We start from the raw sequence: 20363 nt of genomic DNA, 5'->3' as shown, positions 1-20363 counted from the left end.
AAGGTTAAATGAGGAATGGCTCTTGACATTTGTTTCAATACACAGAAGCCTCTTGTGAGTTTTCTTCAGAAAATACATTGTGCTGCTATCTGGTTTTGTGTCTCAAAAAAAAAAAAAACAACTCTTTTTCTTCCTAAGTCTGAAATATCTTCTTACAAGTTTATTTTAGCTTACTTACATTTGCATGTTTTATCTAATTATTAATGATAATGCTCTTATTAATGATTTCCATTTAAGAGCTTTCAGGAAAAAAAATCTGTTACATAAAGTTATTTCACAAACTAATAATGTTGTGAAAATCCAATTTGTTTGGTGACATCTTTCCCAATGGCTTCTCAGTGTCTGACAGTTTCCATCAGTCAAAGACTAAATTACATGAAGTGTCACTGATGTCTCCATCATATCCAAAATCACTATAGACCTCTGTAGCTTTGTAGCCGTATTTTTTCATTTATCACTTTAAAATCTTATAAGCATACAGTATGTAAGCACAGATTTAATACACTGAAACACATCATAGACTCCCCCTTTGGAAAATCTAAGATTCAGAGGCCAAATGTGTCAAAGTCACCTTGAGCTCATAAATAGAAACACGTAGGATGATTGCATCTTCCCTTAGATTCTTCTAAAAATAAAGGCACCGTTTCAGCTTTCTTAGGCTGTTTTGCTTCCATCCAAATTGTCTAGTACCCCCACAGGTGCTTAAAAGGAAACTTCCTAACCATCCCCAAGTTATATGTCACACAGTACACTCACTGGTGTCACAGCAATAACCTATGGAAAACCTCCCTCCCCACCACACCAGCTCTCCAGTACACCACCGGGCAAGGCTGGATGACCTGCAGTCAGAATATCCTCAGCTAATGTTGCCTGAGACAATACAAAGTCTTGAAAATAAAAGCCCAACTAAAACCTACCCTTCAGCAGGTGTCGCATTGAAAAATTATTACGTCGGAGTAGAAGAGTGCCAGTTTATGTAGTGATAGTACAATGAGATACAAGCATCATAGGTATGAAAAGGGTCTATGCAATAGAATTGTTGGAATTCAAAATAAAGAGCCCAGAAGTAAAATGCTGAGCATGCAAGGCCTTTAAGCTGAGAGCATTGCATAATAATGAAATTAAGGATTTTACCTACAAAGGCACAAAAAGGAAGAGATAGGAGACAAAAACACCAAACAAACCAAGAAACTTGCCGATATGGTGTGCATCCGGTCAAGTAAAAAACTGGCAATTTATGGCAGCGTTAGGAAATATATAACTTAAGAAGACAGATTTAAAACGTGAATGATACTCAAGAGTAGTAACAAACTTTGTAGCATGGTGTGCTTGCTATGTTCTACCTAAGCATGCTTCACCCCAGAGATGGGACTTGCATGGTATTGAAGAGTCCCAAAAGCAGAGTTTGGATACAGCAAGAGGCTCCCTCTATCCTTTCATACCTGACCAACTCTCTCCTCCCTCACGTACCACTTCACCATAATGCTGACAGGACAGCTGCAGTAACCTAGCAGAGTACCTGTATTGCTAAAGTCACTATGATGCATTCAGGTTTTTAAATTGCTAACTTTTTGAATATCTAAGATCACATTTTGTCATATTCAATTACTACAGCCCTATTCATTTCTACAATACTAATACAACTATAGACAAGCACATCTCTTTTACATGGGAAATCCAGTGCAGAGTTCATAGTTCTTTACTTTGTAGAGACAAAAAACCCCAAAACCCTATGTTTATACTTTAATAAACATATCATATAGAAAGATACTGAAAACCCAAATTGAAACATGACACTGTCACTCTGCAAAGTCTTTGCAAACATTCAGTACTCTAAATAATAAACTGAAGCAGAGGTCATCTCACCAGATTAATCATGAGTTGTACTGCCAACATACAGTTTGGCTAGATAGGCTGTGCTATCTAATCCATAGATAAAACAGGGATCTCAATTTCAGGACTGTCAATCTTGCATGTTTTCCAGCATCAGATTCCACCATGTTTTATGAAGATGCAACCTGAAACTGAGTGAAAAATAATTCAAACTGCTTGCAATGGTGCTGCAGAAAGGGTTTCCAGAGAAAATATATTACACACACTACACTGAGGTACACACTGCAAATACAAAAATCAGTGTCACATGGGGAAAAAAATATAAATACACCAAACCTCAATCAAAAGAGACAACTCAAAGGGTCTCAAAACATTGTCCTTTTTGACAAATTATTTTGACATTTTTAAATTATCAAGACAAGAAAAAGCAACCCATGAGAGTTCAAACAATTGAGAGAGATCTGGAAAAAAAGTACAAAAGGAAAAAAGAGGAAGATATTAAAATTATAAATCAAAGACCATTTAGTTTCACACCAGGTGTTAAAACCCTGCTTCTAGATGCCATTAATCTCAGAGATTTAACAGGCTTTAATGGGAAGAGTCTCATTCTCTGTAGCAAGAAACAAAGGTTCTTCCCATTAGACACAATGACCTCATCCATCCCTCTCTGATCCTCCTTCACCTCATATGTAGACTTAAGTACAGCACAATTCATCACTTCAGTACAAAGCTGTTTGCAGCTCACTGGTCCACAGTTATGTTTCACACCAGGCACAGAGTTTCCGAAAGAGAATGAAGCTCCTTCATTCCATTCTGAAATTGCTACTGCTGCTTTGAAGCAATGAGGGGTCCTTTTAACAAACAACTACCACTACTAAGGAGCCTTTCATTGTTATGCTTCATTTGTTAGAATTCCCCAAGCCTGGCACAAAGAGAAACTTCCCACCACCGCACACACAGTGCCACAAGGATGACACCAGAAGAGTTAGAAGGGCTACGAGGAAGGACTCTTCTTCACAGATGGATGAGCTCAAAGAATTACATGGGTAGGCAAATGGCTGACCTATGCAATATTTTCAATTGGTAACGACCTATGCTGTATACCTCTTCCTTTTCTCTTGTTCCTGCTCTTATTCTGCAACTACCCTCCAGTTACGTAAAGCACAGATTCGTATCCCATCTTCCTACAAGAAAAATACTCTTTCCTCAGGACTGCATATTTCTATTTGAAATATTCATGTATGTTTGTCATTGCAAGTTTTGGTCAAGACACTTAAAAAACCTTGGAGTCTCCATTTCAGCTGCTTTAGTCTTGGTTTTGCTACTGTTATAATAAAACTATTTTTACCAAGAGCAACAACCCTCTCCAATCTAATAAAAAACTGTTATTCATCCCTCCTGTGTTGTTTGGGTTTTTTTTTTTTTTTAATTTCAAGTCCCCTTGGAAAAATTCCCAGTACAGATGCTGGTACCAGAAATTCAAACACTACTTACAGGAATCTATTCATCTAGGGACCATAAGCCATTGACTGAAAACCAAAGACACGGTTTCTTTCATTCCCAGTATCCGCACCTCCCCATAGCTCCTAAAACCCTTTTAATTCTTAAGAATTTTCTTCAGTAGTTTCTCATCCTTACTTACCTTTCAATCCCTTCAGTTCAATTTACCTTTTTTTCCACTACTCTTCTCCCATGACCCCTCTCTCTTCCAGCAGCCTTATCTGTTTTGGCCATTTCAACTATAATTATGCAACCCTATCACTTTTAGCCTTGCCCCCTCGACCATCATAATATAACGCAAACATTTTGCCTCACAAGCGAGTTCACAGACACAAAAACATCTCCAAGTTCAGTGCTCTTTTCTCATTCTCTTTGTACTCTCTCAAGGTTTTGCCATTTCATCTTGCTCCTCTTTCCCCCCAGAGTGTACCATGTCTACACTGAAATGGGTGTAAATAGGACTATATGTAGTGATTAGGACAATAAAAGCTCCACACATGGAATGGTGTTTTAATAATTCCTTACTGACAGGCAGTGCAGGCTGTACAGGGAACATGGTAAAAAAAAAAAACAGGTGAGAACTGAACTCTCAATGAAACAGCCTGAACACATTAAGATGAATTTAACTGTAATTTATCAAGTGCCAAAATAAGATAAAAAGCATTTATCTTACAATGAAGGGAAAGTCTCCAAGCTCAGTTGAAGACCTCAAATTACATAAGAGCTTAATATTTTTTAGAATGGTTTCATCAACAGAGTTCTCCTTGGATACTGCACCCTGCAACCTTACTATTTACAGAATAGCATGTAAGAATCACCGTAGTGGGCCAGGCTGGACTTTTTAACCCAAATGGAATGACTGAACTGGCTCAGACTAAATATCCAGCCTGACCCACTGGCCTGTCTCCAGAATCAGCCAAGAGTAGATGTTTAAGGCAACAGTAAAACCAGAGCAGTTGTACAGAAACACTCTCCCCCATTCTCCCAACAGCACTTACTGCTCAGCTTTCCACAATCTACAGCTCACTGACTTCACTACCTAGAAACAATACCTTGGTTTGCAACCGTTTTCTTTTTCTCCCTCCTTTTCCAACTTTGTTCAGCAGATCTTTATACCCATGGAACATGCATAGCATCCCATGGCAAGGAATTTCAGAACTGACTTACACATCATGCAAAGAATACCTTCTTTTCCTAGCTTTGAAACTGTTCCCTGCCTGTTTCACCTGATATATTTTCAAATACAAAAATAAGGTGGTACTGAGTATTCATTTCCCACCCAGACACCTCACAGCTCTTACGATTTTAGACCTCTAACATTAGCACCTGGCCACTACCTCTTTTCCAGTCTGGCGACTCATTTAGCCAGCTGTTATTGCAGGGAAGCTGCTCCACAGATGCCTTCTGCAGCCTGCCACCCTTCTTCATTCTTGTTGCCTTGCTCTGAACCTTTTCCAGTTCTATTCCACTTGTTCTGATATTAGGAGACCAGAACAGATTTAGAAACTGGCCTAATGATATTTTGATCTCTTTCCTTTCGGAGCAATTCCTGACATAAATTTGCCTTCTGGTTACTACTACAGATCTGGGTTGGTTGGTTGGTTGTTGGGATTTTTATTTTTTTTTTTCATTAAAATACTGCTTCCCAATTTTAATTAAAATTACTGTCCCAAGATCTCAGGCCAGCTCAAAATATTTTACTATTACTGATCCTGAATTTCATCCACTATTTTAATGGCCATTTTGTTTTATGAGGTTCTTCTGCAGTTTTTTAGTGTGCCCTCTTTTGCCTTCTTTTGCCCTCAATATCTTAGTTCCAGAAACAAACCTTGTCACCACACTTCTGTTCCAATCTACTTATGAATATAAAGATCTCCCTGGGCACTCACAGAGATCTCTGTGGAAATCCACTGGTGATATCCAACACATTTTTCTGTTTTGTTTCTTACCATTTAACCAGTTATTTACACAGTTTGCAGTCCTCACTCTTAACCTGCGCCTGTTCAGTTCTTTTAGAAGGTTTTTGGTTTTTTGTTTTTTTGTTTTTTTTTTTTTTTGAGAGGACTTTGAATACAAAATACCTTTTCAAAAAGTAGAACAATACATCATAAAATCTCTATCATCTGTATGCTGGTTACCCCTTCAAAGGACCACAACAGTTTAGTAAGACTTGACTTCGAATCGCAAAAATACTGGCAGGAAGGTATCCCTGGGAGTCATCCAGTCTGACCAATCACTAAAAGACACAGGAGATCAGATCAACTGTTCAACTAAGTAATCAGAACAACTATCCAACTAAGACTTGAAAGCCTCCACTCAGAGAGATGACAACCCCTGCTTTCTAGGTAACTTATTCCAGTGCTGCTACCCTCCTAGTGAAAAAAGATTTTCCTATAATGCCCAATTGGAATATTTCAATCTGCAATCTGTGTATGTTAACCCCCTGCTACATGGTTTGCCACTACTAAGAACATTGGTTGTTATCTTAGTATGCATCCTTCAAGTATTTAAAGGCTAATATTAACCCATTTCTAAATTTCCTCTTCATCAGGCTCCCCTTCACAGAAATCAATTCTTCCTCCTTATCTCCATCATATTTATCTGATGGCTTTTCTAAACCAGCCACTAATCTAATTTTTAAATTAATCCACTCAATTTAAACAATAGACCTATTGGTTTCTAGGCTCCCAGATTCCACATGAATGCCTTCTAAAACATGGCATCAAATTAGACATTTTCAAGTTCTCAACAGCAGAGATACTTTAAAGCAAAAGGCTGCACACCACAGGCAGTAGCTGGTCTACTTCACCCTTCCGTTCCTTAAAAACTTGGGTGAGATACATCTGCACCTGTTAAACAGGGAACACATAATTTGTTCCACAACCTCTCCTACAAATGTTTCCAGCTGAGAAAGGCAATCTCATAAGCCTCCCACAGCAGGTTCCCAAAATAGGAGCCACCCCACAATAATTATTTAGTTTTCTGCCATGACTTTATCTCAGATTGTTCATTTCATGATGTCATTATATGCAAGCCATGCAGAATCCTCAACTGGCTTCCTGATACTGGTGTGTTTAAAAAAAAAAAAAAGGAAAAGAAATGAAAAAAAAAAAGGCATTTATTAATTTTCCGTTTAGCCTGACAGCAGGATATTTTTGGTCTTATTTCCTTCTTTCAACACAACCACACCTTTTTTTTTTTAAGATGTCCTCTTGCTTTTAATAGTCTTCTCTACCTTGTCATTTAGCTATAAAGGCTTCCTTTTCCTAATTCTTTTTTAGACTGATGGTAGGCATTTGTGTGGAGCCTTCAAAACAGCATCCTGAAATAGTGTCTCTGCCACCTACAAACATGTTAGTCTTACAGTTGCCCTTTTAGTTTCTCTTTAAATAAACAACCCCATTTTTATGTAGTTTTCCTTTTCCAAGTCGAGTGTAATTTAAGAGAGGGGAAAAGAAAGGAGAATTGCAGGTTGCTTTCCTTGCATTCCTCCCATTTCCATTTCTTGCATTACTTTAGCTTAAGGAGGAAAGAAAGGCAGAATAACTGTAATGGTCTACAAAGCCAGCTCACAAGTCTTTTCACAGACAGCATCTTACAATCTCTCCATGACATCAGCATCTATCCACTGAACAATCTCTTACCTACCTTTTAGTCACCATTCCTCTGTAATCATCTACTGCCCCTGTTCAGTGTTTGTGCAGAGCCTAGCACAGTGGGGTCCTGGGTCTACCTTGTGGGCTTCTAGGAGATAAGGAAACATAAAAGAGAAATAATAGGTATGGAAAAGACAGCTCATCAGCAATTCTCAGACATTTATAGCAGTCATAAACCATCTGTCTCTCAAGACAATAAATTAGAGATGTAAGGCACTGAACCACACAGCATGAACAAGAACCAAACAAAGCAGGAAAAATAATTCTTTAAAATAACTGTCAGCTTGGGATAAGAACCAGAAAAGAAGAGTACTTGTAACAGAACTAACAAAATCCATGGGACATATGAATTTGAGAAAAATCCTCACTGTAAAAATCTCCCTTGGAACTCTAACCACAACTTAAAATTAAACATGCCTAATGCAGGCCCTAAGTGAAATCTGTGACAAAATTTAGGTGGGCAAAACTTAAGTATTCTTTTATCTCTCCATAAAGCAGGAAGCTCAAGAGAAAACTGAAGTTACTGTCTAGCGTCTCAAAACAATACAAAGACATTTTCAAGAAAAAGATGCACCATCAAGAACACTTCAAGACATTAACCCATTTTGTAGGAACGGCAAAGACAATATAAACATCAAATATAATCATCTTGCTGTTTTCTTTATTGAAACAAAGAAGGTACTGCTAATCAACGAAATGCTATTGTTACGTGAATCAGGACAGGAATCACAGAGCAGTTTCCTGCTCTCAACAACTTGGCAGGAAGGTACTTCACTTCAGAGTAAAAAACAGTAATAGTCCATCTAATTTAAGCTTCCTTGAGATTAAGAATGTCTACAGCACAGAACAAATACACTAGCAATCAACAGTTCACCCTTGAACCTAATCAGAGACCTGAGACAAAAAGGACTCATTGTTCCACTGTTTACTCAGACTGTATTGGATGACTGGTAGTGCTTGTAATTTTTTTCCAGTGCTTTTCTGACCTATGAAGTCTCAAGAAATCTGCAAGATGCATAAGTAGTACTGCATAAAAAAAATGTTTTATAGAAAGAAATCATCATATGAGAAAGAACTCCTTTCCAGGTTAGACAACCAAGATCCAGACTAATGTCCAACACGTCAAAATTTCTCGTAAGCCCTCTGCTCCCTATCAACAAGTTATTCAGATTTCTATAATTTACGTATTTTATTCTAAATTAAGAATTTATATCATATGCGCATATATACACACCCCTCCATGAAATTCAGCAATGTCAAACTCTGCCGTAGAAGTTGCCAAGAGCAGATTTAGGCAGCATTCTCCACAGCACAGGGAGACACAATCGAACACAAAGGATTGAAGGTCACTCTGAATTTCATAGTCCAATGTGGTAGGTAAAACCTTATATTGTCAAGAAGACATTGCATTACCTTTTTTTTTTTTGTCTCCCACTTTTCAGAAATGCAAGAGCAAATTTAAACCTTGGAAGAGGACCAAGTTCTGCTTTTTATATTACTATGTACCAGAGAATACTTGAACACCTCAGCACAACTACCCAGCACCTGTCCCTGTTGATGACAAAGTACTCGAAGACATTGGGTTCATCAAGTAATTAATTATAACTGTTACCATACAGTAAGTTCTACAGACAGCTACAAGCAACCCATCTCTAAGATGTAGTGTGCTAGTGATTTATGTACACACTCACTACACCAGAGTGAGCAGCTGAATTATTATGCTTTGAAACATTACAAAGAAGGCGGTATACCTCAATTTTTCTAAACAAACGTGACAGTACTAATGCTTTCTATATACACTTCAACTCGCCACTGTCCCTTCACCACTCATTTCAGAATTTGTATTTCTACATAAATACCTCAGATTTTATTTTAGCAACATAAAAGATTTAGCAAGTTTGCTTTTATTCTCATCTTAAGAATTACCTAGACAAAACAGGAAGGCAAATGATGAATCCACCTTATGGATTTAGGGAAAACATGCATGCACACAGAAACATACTCAAAGCTTGGATTTTTACAGATTCAGGTCATGTTTCCCCTTTACCTCTTAATATGGCAATCCTGCTGCTCTAATGACTGCGGCAGCACCCTCATCAGGCACTATACAGTATATGCTGTGGGTAGGATAACACTAGTAAGATAGCCTGGCCATTCATTTAGTTAATCTAAACTTAGGCTAACTCAGCCTACACAACCAACACCAAACCAATCTTACAGAAATTGTAAATTAAGCCACTAAAATCAGAAGACAGACTGAGGGGAAAAAAAAAAAAACCCACAAAAAACAAAAAACAAAACAAACAAAAAAAACAACCAAACACACCACCCTTTTTTTTTTTTTTTTTTCAATTTGGGGGGGGTATAAAACTATGGTTTAGTTTACTTTTGCTTTGGTTTAGCATCATTTTCTAAAGTTAAAAGGCTACAGTGGCTGTGCTTCCTGCCTCTGTCTCCCACCCTGTCCTTTCAAAAGGACTTTTGAAACTGATGACCAATTTCAATCTCACACAAAAACTTTCATGAAAGTGACCAGGTAAAACAAGAGGCAAGCTCACTTCCCAAATAGCTGGTTTCCCTGCTCACAGTAACAAACATTTTACTTGCCAAGAAGCACATAAATTTTAAAAGCTAGGGTGCAGGAAAAGAAACAAAACAAACAAGAAAAAAAAAAACGCACCTTCTGCAAATGGATAAAAATATACTTAGGTATATACTAGCGTAAGTTTTCCAGAAATATTCACCAGATTTATTAAAAAACACATACGAATGGTGCTTCCCACTCCAGTTAGAATATGGTATTGAAGTCATAGGCATAACCAGGGGGTACAATTAAATCTAGTGGGAAGGTGAATGAAAGTGAACATGCAGTTATCAGCCTTCGCTGTCATACAGACAGGGGCACTGCTCTGACATCCATCTAGTGTATTAGGAAACATATTTGGCTACACACTGAATTAAGTAAAGAAATAATCGTGACATGCCTAGACACTGCAGCTCATCTGCATGCTGAGACTTCCCACTCCTGTTGCAGCTGCAACGGCGCTGCTCAGGCAGCATGCCACAGCAGCAACCTCACCTCACCCAGTCAGCTGGGCGCTTGCCTTGGTACCCAGGATTTTCATACACCTAATGGCAACCACTGCTCCCCTTGCAAGGTGAAAAAGAACACTGAGAGGGCTAAGAACACACCTGCTTCATGCCACTCCACTAGCCAGCCTTGGCTTTTGCTCCACAGAGATCATAACCCGCATTAGGCAAGCTCCTGTAAGTGACCTCTGCTGATGCTGATGGAGCTGAAGTGTCAACAGCAGCAGGGAGATGCTCTTGATGCTCTTTTTCACCACTTCAGCGCTCTCACCATCTACGCTTGGGAGAAACGAGCATATATAAGTAACTCTATTTACTGCTTAAAGCACTACTGAACAAATTATTTGCTTTTGTTGCTATCTGGCAGCAGGAAAGAAAATTATGTAAGAAGTGTACCAAAATTGAGAGGGAGGCAGGAAAATATTAATAATAGTAATAATAATAATAAAACCTGCCCGCATTATGCAAATATAGCCCGCTTTCAGGAATGAATCAAGGATGAATGCTCAGAACAGCTGCTATACACAACCTTGTCCTCTTTTTACAAAAACTAACATTGCTTGTTATAATGTATGCTAGCTAATATTATTACTTATTTTTCTCTTTTCATGATGAAGAGGTCCTCGCATTAGGAAGGAGATCTCACTAAATCCGGTTTATTTGCTGGACTAAAGAACAGATGCAGAAAGATGGCAATTATTAAACAAAATCTAGGAACAAAGAACATGAAGAAATAGGAATACACTTATGAAGCTGCAGTTTGTATATGTTCCTCAAATCACAATATCAAGTAAAGTAAAACCAAAACAAATATAGCAAATTTAAGGAAAAAGAGCAGAGCAAATAAAAACAAAAAATAAAATAAAAAAAAATCAACAATGTCCTTGAGTGTGTCCCAGCCACCACATTTGAGACCACAGAACCAACCCAAAGAGGCAACCAACCAAACAACCCACACTGCAGAGGAGAAACTCAATGTATGGAGCACTACATGCAGGGCTGGGAAATGTCCAGGTCTTCACAGATGTGTCTTCTGGCTCAGCCCAGATATCAGATCCAGAAAAAACAGGAGCAGCACCAGGCCTCCTTTAATCTCCAGCATTGTTCCTGCGTTGCTGAACTAAAGCTCCAAGTCATGAAGAACCATGGACATCAGCACACAGGTACATATACTCCCACGTGCAAACCACATAAGTAATAGATCTTACAGGCTTGTTTCATAGGCATGGTAAATCTAATATAATCAGAGTATGAGACAGGGTCCATACAAAGATCACGTTTGGAGAAGAGTTCCATAAAGCAGACTCATTGCATTTGCTGGGACACATGCCAATGCTAAGGAATATGAGCCCTGGTTAGATTCTGCATATCGATAGCTAATACTATTAGCCATGGTACCTTTTTTCCAGTTTTACTGAAAGGAAAGGTCTTGACAAAGAAAATTAGATCCGCGAATAACCTACAGCTTTAATCCTGTTCACAGGATTACTTTATTCTCCACTGGGCCAAAATAAGAACAAATATAGAGTGGCAGGAGGGGAAATACATTGCTGACAGAAAAGCATAGACCAGAATGTGAAGTCACCAGTCAGTCAGAGTTCTCTGGCTGAAAATTATAAAACAGAATGACATAACATCTATTTGGTTTTGCAGGGATTTGACTAATAACGGCTCATTTAAAGCCACTGAACTTGCCCTACTTACTTGCTTTAACTCCATCTAGGTCAAAGTGACAAGACATGTTAGTGTAAATTTAACCTTTTAACTAACCACCACAGATTTATAGTTCAAGAGCAGCATTTAGTTCTTGCCAAAAAATACTATGATTCCCAAAATAGTAATTTTTAAAGTATAATACATTATTAAGACTGCTGACAGAACGAACAGTATTATCTAGGTTAAAATGCTAGAGATGGAAAAAAAACAGTAATAAATTATTGTGGTCTTGCTCCCACTGAAGTCATGCTTTTCATGAAAACTTCAAAAAGCAGGGAAAACATGGCCTTTATCCAACTTTATGCAAATCTCACAACCGAGTATTTTTATTTAAAATAAATCAGTCCTGATACACCTCTGATCTTGAGTTTGACAGCAAAACTTCTGAAAATATCTGTTCTTGAGCATAACACCATTTATCCTCGTGCTTTTTTGGTCTTTGACTGAAGTCTATAGGACATTTCAAGTGCTCTGTTCCCACTAGTACTCACTCTCTACATGTTTCCATACTCTTACATTGTTTCCTGAACCTGAAGTTCATACAACTGATAATCGAGACAGACCTTTCTAGCTCTTATCATACTGACAAGACTAACACTTCTTAGCCAGGTCATGTTAACAGGGACAACACAAGAAGCTGAGAGTTTCACGACCAGAGAAATCAATGTCATACTGAAAGTCAATGAAGAGGATTATTAAACACTGTAACATAACATACACAAGATCTATTCTTGTGTGTGTGTGTGTGAGCGCATGTCTACAAGATTTAGATCAAAAAAATGTTTCTAGCATTTATGTGTGTCCTTAAGATGAAACTTAACAGATGAGTTAACTTTTTTTTTTGTTTGGGCAGGGGGTAAATATTTCAAGGTGTCATGGTTTAAAGAAAGTCAGCCATAAATCCCACAATCACTCTCTCACTCCCCCTCCTTCTTGCCCTCCCCCTACTGCCGGAGGGATGGAGAGGAGAATCGAAAAGAATGCAACTCCCACGGGTTGAGATAAGAACAATTTAGTAACTAAGGTATAACATAAACCACTACTGCTACCACCAATAATAATAATGATATAGGAAATAACAAGGGGAGAGAATACAGCACCTCAACACCAGCCGACACATAACTTGCCCCATGCCACCCAACCGAGCACCGACCGATACCTCGTCCAACCCCGGAGTCTCTAGCCCTGCCGGGTAACACCCCGTTACATCCTGGGCATGACATGTTGTGGCATGGAATATCTTTTTGGTCAGTTTGCGTCAGGTGTCCTGTCTCTGCTTCCTCCCAGCTTCCCCTCCTCCCTGGCAGAGCATGAGACTCAGAAAGTCCCTGGTCAGACTAAAACATTTGAGTGGTAACTAAAAACATTGGTGTTATCAGTGCTGTTCTCAGGCCAGAAGTCAAAACACAGCACTACACCAGCTACCAAGAAGGAGAAAAACAACTGCTACTGCTGAACCCAGGACACAAGGACATCATAGAACAACCTTCTTGAGTCTCCTTTCTTTCTCAAAATGCAACACTGTACTGCTTCTATCACTTCTACAATTTTCACCTGTAAGAAAAACAGTCTTAATATCACTCCACCCAGACTGATAACAACTACCCATGGAATAAAACGTTATTTCTCTTCTGGAATTCTGCTAAGTGATTTCATGTCCTCACTAATTCTCAAATTTAAGTCACACTCTCAAAGCTCATGCTGGCACATCAGTCTTAAATTTCACATGTAAGTTCTTCAATATCTATGCCAATAGCAGAAAAAACAAGCAAATGAGAATACCCTGTAACCTATGCATTTATAGTCTGCATGAAACCAGTTGATCGCTTTCTTTCATTAACCTGTATATGGCTACTTTATTTTCCAAAGAAGGCAAGTAAGCTAAGAAAGGTAAAACCAAAACTGTGGGTATCACAGAAGAGAAATCCTGAGCAAAGCATCTTTAGATATGTAACAATAAAACATTATGTTTTACCTGATCATCTGCAAAAGCCAGTGAACCTTTTCAATCTAATTTAAAAAATTCAATAGCTTAGATGACAGACACCAAGAAGAAGGCCTACAGCCCTCAGGAAAACCCTGAGTTTTATTTACTGTTCTGAAAGACATTTTCTGTACTGCAGGATAGCAGCTGATATATTTTCTCTAGCATACTTAATGCAGAGACATCTGCTCGCTAGCGGACAAAGATGAACCTTGGGGTTATGAGACCTGAATTACACTTCTGGCTTAGCAACTGATTTGTGGTGCAGCCTTGAGAACCTTGATCAGTCCCCATTTCACCATGATAAAACATAAAGATGTCTTTTAACATTTCCCTGTTTCCTTAAATAAAATGCAAGTTTTTATATATCTCAGTGAACTGATTTGTGAAAACTGTGGTTCCAATTAACACTGAACTCCTAAGTATAGTGAGAACTTCAGGAAACCTTTATGGTTGCATTATCTCTGTCAGAGAGCCCAGCTGCCTTCTGGAGAAACAGGACTACAGAGATTTATGTAGGTACTGCAGATGCCAAATAATAACAAAAAGACTAATCCTGAATATTGCAGCTGCTGCTAACACTCATTGCCTAACAATGCAGAAAGTATTACACTCACTATTGCCTACAGCATGCACTGCTTCAGAGAAAAAAAATGAAATTATATGTAGTCTAGGGGAATCCAAGATGATAGTCTGAAGAGAAAAATAACTCAGTGCATAGCTTGAGGTTATGAGGAAAGTGTCTGCTAATATGCAGCAGGCTCCCATAATTGTGCAGCTAAAGTAATAATACCCCAATAAAATGTCATTACAATGTACAGTGTCTAAGAACTATGCCAGTTTTCACACATCAGTTTATTCCACAAGCTGACTTAGCCACTTTCGTAGTCTAAATGCTTCAAAATGATTTAAAGAAATCATATCCACTACATTCTAAAGACAGAAGACCATATCAAATCCTGTGTAAGTCTATTAATTTCAATTGTGACATATCAGGTAAAAAAATAGACCTGTAGTCTGCTTTTCCAAGTGGAGGGAGATTTCTTAATCAATAGGGAGGGTGGGGGCCATGATGCAACACTTCAACAAGCTCCAGACAATTTAGGTTCTCAGCCCAAATGTACTGGAATGATTTATAAGAATAAGAGAAAGAATTAAAAAGAGTGCTTTCATATTCTGCCTCCATTTTTTTTTTTTTTTTTTGTGGGGGAGCGGGGAGAGGCTTTAATTTGTTCTCCTTCAATGACAGATACTTTCCCTTCTTTCATCTCAGCATGAATGAGACAAAGACAAAAATTAACATATCCATCCCCGAGCCAGAACACACAGCACAGTCCATCTGGTATCTTAAGCTGCAAACTGATAGATGCTCTCCCCTCCCCAGCAAGCTCCTTAGCTCTTCTCTCTCTTCAGCAAGAAGTTGAATGCTCTAGATTTTTATTTCTTTTCCTAGGTGGCTGCAGAGACAGCAAGACTATGACGGCTGTGATCTGGAAATATTCCAAACTTTGAAACATTCTTACCCAAGGCCAAATGTTTTCCCCATCGGTAGTGAAAGCATTCAATAATTTGGCATTCTTGTAGCAGCCTATCCCTCTTTTTGCCACCCAACATGCACGCACACTCCCATCTCCCTGGCTGCTCTCAGTGCTGAAGCAATCACAAATGCCTCAGGCAAAGCAAAGGTACAGAGGTAAACACTTTAATCCTGGGCATCATCCCAGGAAGGACACACATAATAATTTCCAAGCTCCTCCTAAACTGATTCTTTTTTCCCCTTGTGTTCAGTACTAACAAAATTAAGGAAAGAGAAGAGCTCAATGTACAACTAGGATACCTGTCAGGAATTTCATTAAAATGTCTAGTTCATCATAAGCTGCTACTAAAAGCAAATGTCTACTATTCCCTGTTGTGCACAAGGCTTAAATGACACAGCAGGCAGCAGATCCCAGCACTGCTCTGCACTGTGCCCACAGCTAACTTATTTTTACAGCCCTCCTTGCCCTCCTCCAGTAACTCAAATTTCTGCAGATTCTACATTTAAAGTGGCATATTACATTAACTTTCCTTTTTAAGGGTAAATTTCTAAGTAGAGCATGAAGTAATTGATTCTTCATTCACCACACTGGTGTCCTACACCTTCACTTCAGACAGCAGAAGAAGAATACCTGGATCTGATTTTGTTCCTGTATTTCAAGTCTGCTTGAGATACCGACTTCATGTAAAAAAACTTAAAAGACAGGGAGAGGTTTTAGTAGCTGGTGCTGGGGACGATCTGCAGTTTGTGTACTCAAGTGGTTGGGAGAACTTACACAGAAAAGTAAACAGATAAAGCATGTTATCCTGAGGGAAGTTTATTAATATGCCATGTTAACTTCAGTACCTGGTATTGGTCCTTACTGTCTTCGACAACTCACCAAGCAACACTTCCAATTTAGATTTTAATTCACAACATCATAGTATGAATCAGTAAGGCATACAGAACTGCAGCAAACTGCCCAACAACCAGGAAACCCCTATTAGAAATGCGTGTAGGAATAGTCAACAACTTGAATTGTGACACAGATTTTGCTTACTAGGACAGGATGGGAGGATGCCTGTCCTGTCTGCAAGCACTTGTACAATTCCACTGTTTCTGATCATTCATAGTTACATAAGAAGCAAAAGGCATTTGATTTAAAACATCTGCACCCAAGCAAGTCCCTAAAATTTTCCTAGAACAACAGCAGGAAATAAATAGCACAAACAAGGAGAAGAAAGAACTAAGACACACCCAGGCTCAATATGGAAATCCTAATGTTAGGATTGGTACTCTCTTCAGAAACACAAACAAGGCAGCTGGAGAAGTTGCCATATTCTAAAGTTCTCATTCTCCATCAAAGGTAAGAGAACATGAAACAATGCAACAAAGCAAAAAGAAACGCACACCACAGATAAATCTGTGAGATAATCACACTTTGTCTAAGATAAGGTTCAAACTCTACCACTGACTAAATGCACACACTTGGTGCCATGCTGCATTTGCCAGTGCTTTTACCTATCCCACATCTTAACTTACTCTCTAACTTTCTACCCCAAGGTCTGAATTCTTTCAAAACAAACTAATTTGGCTCTCACATTACATTGTGCTGGAAACAGTACTGATACATACAGATTGTAGATGAAAACTAGACCACACAGAATTATATACTACATTATCCTAGATAAAAACAATGTTAAAATGGGATTTAAAGACAGTAACATTGAAGTAAAAGGGTGAAAAAAGTTACATATAATTATTGTAGTATTTTACAATCATTACTGCAGATAAGAACAAACTGAACAAAAATCTGAGAGCATTAGGAAACATGTAAGCACACTTAAACTCCCAGACCACTTCAAATTTCTGCTTTATGCTGTGCACTAAATGTGTATGTAAATACTGCTTGTAGCTCCAGATCAGATGCAGCTGCATTTTGAGAACGTTTTGGATTTCTTCTGTTTTTTCATTGTTTTTCTTCCTTTGATTCACTAAAGAAAAAGTTTCCATGGAGAAGCCACTGCTTTAACAAAATGAGGAATGTATCACATACATACAATTTACTTTGAGAGGGGTTGTCAGGTATCTGAAGGTTAGGGGCATTTTTTTATAACCTAGACACCAAGCTGCAGGGACACATTTCATGGCTCCCTCACAACCTTCTCCTAAGGAAGCGGTCTTATTCTCTCATCCAGAAATCTGACTAATAATTAAAATAAAACTTAAAAAAAAAAAACCCAAACAAACAGTAAAAGTTTTTCTATTCCCTCATTGGAACACACTCTTCCCCAGAAGACCTATGGGCCTTGTACTTTGTGCTTAAAGTCCCAAAGTCGGTAGAACAAACAGACATTCAGGCAGTCATTGTGGTTTAGGGGACAGAGTTGGGCAGTTCTGGAAGCAGACACAAAGCAGAGCAGTTAAAATAAATATGGGCACTCCATTTTTACTTTATTATGCACAGAAGCTGGAATCTGACGTCTCAGTAATTTCTTATCTTCCTGTCCACTAAACTGCAGCTCAGAAAAATGCTAACACAGAAAGACAGTGATAAACACTTCTTGATATGTGGTTTTAAGTATACAGGCTGCCTTTCTTTTCTACAGAGTATAAGGATCATCTGTTTTTATACTGGGTAGTCAAGACAAACACCTCATTTTTATATGGAACATTAATGGGAAAGTACTGCATAGCCTGTAAATGCAAAACCAGATCCCATTTGAGAGGCAGGCATTAAGGCACAGAAGGGAGAAAATTCTGATTCAATAACTGAAGGAAATCAAAATGAACATTGAAATAGAAAGGTTAAGGCAAGTCATCAAGTGGAAGGTTAATAAACTCAGCAGTAAGTATTCTGTTCTTATTTACACACTCTTACATGCTTAAAACTGCAACAACAGACAGTGCTACTTGCTCATTCCTAACGTCTCAATTCATGCCTCATTTCTGCATCTCTTGAAACATCTGTAAATCAAAAAAGTCATTACAGACAACCAGTTACCTAAAATTTGATGAGTAGGCCATGCGCACTATGAGTGGGGTTTTTGGTTTTTTTTTGTTTGGTTGGTTTTTTTTTTAATACAGTTGATTTTACTATACTTTCTAGCAGAGGATATATCCCTGGGACTTAAGACATCTGTTGTTTCTTCAGGTTCAGAGCTTTGCTTGCAGTTTGTAAATTAAAATCAGCTTTCTCAATAAAAGCTAAACTTAGTAAGTGAAAGCCAAAGAAGAAAATTACAGTCATCACAATATTTTCTCTACAGCCTATTGAATGATACCTTTAGAAAAGTCGAAGTCTGTTGACAGCATTATGGCAAAATTAACAAGCTCATTTTCCAGGTATCTCGTCTGTACAACAGCATGCAAAGTCAATAAAAGCAATTAATGCTGCTCAACAGCACCTCTGTTCTGATTCCCCAAAGCGCATAACAGAAATCTTCCAGGGAAATTTGTATGAAACCCAAGTTAGTTGCCCACCTAGTACTGCTAACTGTGTGTTACATACTAAACAGAGACACAGTCTGTTTCTTCAGAGATCTTCTCCCATTTGGCATTAGCCGGTTTCCCATCAAACAGATTATGTCGGAGCTTTACTAAAGCTTTTTTACTAGCCTCTGAGCGTCAAAGATTCAAAGAAAGAAGAGAATGGGAAAAGTCAGAACAGTAATGTAAGTCTCCCACCCCTTTTTTAGAATGGACTCTGCAGAAATTGCCGCAGAAGGAACATCACATTCATTTGCACCAGCATAAACAAGAGGGATCGTTTTTGTTTTCTTTAAAGTTATTTTTACAGAGGCACTACTTCCAATGTGTGGTCTACCTCCATAGAGAAAAAAAAATGGTTAAGGATGCCAGAGCTGTCCCCTCAATGGCAAAGGAACAAGAAGAGCTGGAGAGTAGCAGCCATGGTAAGAATTACATTCAGGTCACTATAAGCATTCCCACTGGTCTCCACAAAACACCAAACAAACAAGACTGGAATTCATTCAACTTCAGCTTCAGCCTTTCAATACCTATAATTGCTCCCAAAGGGCTAATGAGGAAGCCAGTTCTCCATCTCATAAGAAATACTGACAGACAATCGGAAAGCAAGACATTTGGTACTGTGCAGCAGATGAAGTTCACCCTTAAAATACTGGGAGAGGTATTGAGGGAAGTGGATTTTTAATGAATCAAACATTTCCAATAATTTCAGCCTACTGCAGAAAAGCATTCATCTGCTGTCTTTCTTCTCAGACAGCCTTATTTTTAAACCATCTGTTTCATAAAATGGCTCTATTTATAATTACAAAATGCAGTAAGGCCCTCTGAAACAAATGGCATGTGAGACAAAGAACAGGGAGAACTATTGCGCTAAGAATGGCTCTGGATGGATTTTGACAACTTGCTCTGTTCAGACAAGTTAGATCTTTTCAGTTCCTTCCCTACTCATCAAAATTGGGTTTCAGACTTAGAAAAGATGGACTTATACAAAGATGTGGCTTAATTGTTGTTTACAAAGCAGTAATTATGCCTCATCCTCAAGAAAACAAAGCTTTATATTTATTGAAATACTGGATATTCTTCCCCTTACACAGAAGATCTAATATTTACACTCAAAGATACACTGCAGGAATGATTCTTTTTTGGTATGCATTGTAGGTATTGGACTTCTTGAACTTGAGACATTTTATAAAAACAGCGAATCGCATCTCTGAAGTCTAGCACATCATCATTCCCAATAAATCACCTCCCAAAGACAATTATTCTAGTAAAAACTCAATTCATGGCCCACTCTTAAAAGATTTTTCAGTGTTTTATTGCACTCTTTAATGATGTGATTTTACAATCTAATTATTCATTACTTATCTTGGATCATTACCTTAAGCTCCAATTTCAAAGATCAGGAAAACAAATGTAAGTTGTCCCCTGGACTTCTCAAACATTTTTCTGACTAGTAAGGTTAGTCAAATTAAACTTCAAATGTCACGGCAACTCTTCTGAAATTCTTTTTAAATATATCATCTACCACACTTTGGAGGGAAAGGAGTTCGCTCCAACAGATGTTCAAACCAAAAACTAA

At 38.3% G+C, this 20363-nt stretch overlaps 1 protein-coding gene across 17 annotated transcripts in view; it reads right to left on the bottom strand.

Moving 5' to 3' along the window:
* Positions 1 to 20363, bottom strand: part of SEMA5A (semaphorin 5A) — a 326978-nt gene that overhangs the window by 237604 nt on the left and 69011 nt on the right. For 5 of the 17 annotated variants that reach the window (XM_065667646.1, XM_065667647.1, XM_065667650.1 and 2 more), the window contains one exon: positions 6982 to 7077. The exons of 4 other annotated variants lie outside the window; for them this stretch is intronic. The gene's annotated coding sequence lies outside the window, so the exon portion shown is untranslated. Of the gene's footprint in view, positions 1 to 6981; positions 7078 to 10181; positions 10359 to 20363 lie in introns of all 17 variants that reach the window. 8 more of the 17 variants (XM_065667638.1, XM_065667657.1, XM_065667639.1 and 5 more) reach the window with 2 other exon arrangements.

The sequence above is a fragment of the Lathamus discolor genome, chromosome 2, assembly GCF_037157495.1.
Source record: "Lathamus discolor isolate bLatDis1 chromosome 2, bLatDis1.hap1, whole genome shotgun sequence".
NCBI lineage: Eukaryota > Metazoa > Chordata > Aves > Psittaciformes > Psittacidae > Lathamus > Lathamus discolor.
Note: the sequence above shows the minus strand (reverse complement) of the source record. Positions and strands in the feature narration are given on the sequence as shown.